A 2,784-nucleotide genomic window follows, 5' to 3' on the forward strand; every position below is an offset into this window, starting at 1 on the left:
TCCCCCTCCTCCTGCCCAGAAAGGCCGACCCAGACACACCAAGGCAAACCAGTTGGGGCTCAGGCTTCTAAAGGGTTTCAGCTTCAGAGGCCCTGTTCATTCCCTTCCTGCCCCTGCAGCCCTCTGTCTCTTGGGATTGCAAGAGGAAGCCAGAAAGCAGCAAGTGGGGCAGGGATTTGCAGTGAGGTCCAGGACGTGAGGCAGCATCCTGTCTGCGGGACAGTCAGTGATGGCCGCACTGGGGGGAGGAGGGTCAGGCTTATGTCCTGGCACTTCCTACTGCACAGCAAAGTAGGAGCGGATACAACTTAACATAAATCCTTAGATGAGAGACTTCTGGGGGCTGGAAAACAAGGATCAGGGTGCGATGACACTTTTTCTTTCATGCTGGTAGTATTTTTTGCTAGGCAATTACCCTCATCTGAGACAGCCACCGTGACAGAGATGGAAGCAGAGTCTCCCCTCCGCAGAATGCTATATTATTCTTCCAGGGGCTTTTGGGAAACTCCATCAAGCTCCTTAGGCTGGTTTGTTCCTTAATGCTGGTTTTATTTTACTGCCTTTAGAAGCTTCTGGGCCTGCAACCTGGAGTCAGTGACTTGCTCCTTGCAGATAAAATCCTTACCTAATTATAAAAACAGAACCAACCAAACAAAAACCTTTCCCCCTTTCCCAGAAGATTTAAGTTTGCCTGCACCAGAGCATCTAAAATTGTGAGAGTCCTCTTCATCTCGTGGACTGAATTAGGCCCTCATTTTGCAGAGCAAGCAGGCCTATTTCATTTTCGGGTTAGATGCTGAAGGTTACCACTTTCAACAATAGTATTTGCCTCTCTCATTAAATGCCTGGAGCTCATTATGGTATAAACTGCAGAAAAGTCTTTACTGCATTAATAGGCATGATCTTTAGAAAAGATCCTTTGGCTTATGTATAAGATCAAGACATGATTAATCTTGGCCTCATTTAGCTGTGGGTCAGGTTTTCAAGCTACAGCGAAACCCCTTCTTTGCATGATCACAATTTACAATTTTCTGTAATCTGTAGCCCTTTACCCCATGTTGTTAGCATATTTAGTTGCTGCAATTCACTTGGTCTGTCCTGTTATTTTCATCCAGTTCTAAGAAACGAGTAAATGTCCCAATCATATTTGCTATAAAATCAGCTATGGTAAACAGATATTATTTCACGGTAAGCCTCTAGGATGTTTAGCGTCTTTACAGATGCAAAGCTCCCCCTGCAGAAATCCCACGCAAGAAACCTATGTAAGTTAAATGCTCTGAACACCTTTAGAGATACTGCCTGATTTAAGCCAACAGATAAGTTGCAGCTGGGTCCAGATGCTGTTTCTGGTGTCAAGGGCAGGACAAAAGAATAGTCAAAGTTGGTAATAGGGCCCAGGATCCAAACAGTGGATCCAAAACAGTGACATTTTTAGCCAGGATGGTAGAGGTTGGAGGGATCTGTTTGCCAGCAGAGCAGAGCCAGGATCTGAGAGAAAAAAGTTAACACAAAAAGCCTCCTTGGGGGTCTTTAGTAAATGTCACCCCAAGTCCAGACCTATCTTTTAAGCTTTAGAGTTGTCAATATAGATGCTTACTTAACACCTACCCTCCTGCATCTCAAATGAACATGCCCACAAGGATCTCTGACTTCTAGCCTCTCCCACCTGCCCTGGTCTGCTCCTCCTCCAGGCTGCCCATCTCGATAAACGATGCCACATGTATCCCAACAAACAGTGCTCCAATGGATCTGTTTGAAGCCTGAGATTCATCTGCAGCTGCTCTCTCTCCCTCCCTCCTTCCCACCTCTAGCCCATAGCTCTTCCTGTTCTTTGTTCCACACTCTTCTCCCCTTCATTCTTCTCTGCTACAGCCTCAGTCCGAGCTCCCATCATCTCTCACAAGGGACCACAGCCTCAGCTGACCTCCCTACTTCAGTGAGTGCTCTCCACAACCCACTATTCAGAGAGCAGACAGGAGAATTTTTGAAAACCACAAATTGGATTATATCACTTTCCTCTTTGAAACCTTCAATGGTTTCCCCCTGCACTTCATATCCAAAATCCTTTGGATGGTCCACAAGACCTCATATGGTCTAGCTCCTCTCTGCCTCTTGCCACTCTTCCCCTTGCTTTTTCTGCCCCACTCCCTTGATTTTCATTCAGTTCCTCTAAAGCACCAAAAAACCAAAAACAAACAAAAAAAACCTGCCATCTGGATCTTTGTTGCGGCATGTAGGGTCTCAGTTGCGGCATGCAGGCTCTTTTAGTTGCAGCATGTGGGATCTAGTTCCCGGACCAGGGATCGAACCCAGGCCCCCCTGCATTGGGAGCATGGAGTCATAACGGCTGGACCACCAGGGAAGTTTCTGTCTGTTTAGTTTTGTTTCATCATGTTTCTTCCACTGGACAGTAAGCTCCATGAAAGCAAGAACCATGTCTGTGTTGCTGTATTCCTCGAGTCTGCCACAGAGGGTATCGGTATCAGTTGAACAAATTAATGAAACTATACTGCAATACGGACAGCTGCTAAAAGGATTTATGCTTCCTTCCTGGGGAATCTGCCTGGTCAGACCACATGTTACCCCCAAATTCCTCCTTGAGAAGGATTCCTCATTGTGGGTTGGGAGAAACCAAGCCAAATTACCAAATGTTTGTCCAATCTGCTCCTTTACCACTCCCAATACAGGCTCTTCTTACTTCTTTTTTTTTTTTTTTTTTTTTTTTTCCGTATGAGGGCCTCTCACCCCTGTGGCCTCTCCTGTTGCGGAGCACAGGGTCCGGGC

Source organism: Physeter macrocephalus, chromosome 11, assembly GCF_002837175.3.
Source record: "Physeter macrocephalus isolate SW-GA chromosome 11, ASM283717v5, whole genome shotgun sequence".
NCBI classification, from domain to species: Eukaryota; Metazoa; Chordata; class Mammalia; order Artiodactyla; family Physeteridae; genus Physeter; species Physeter macrocephalus.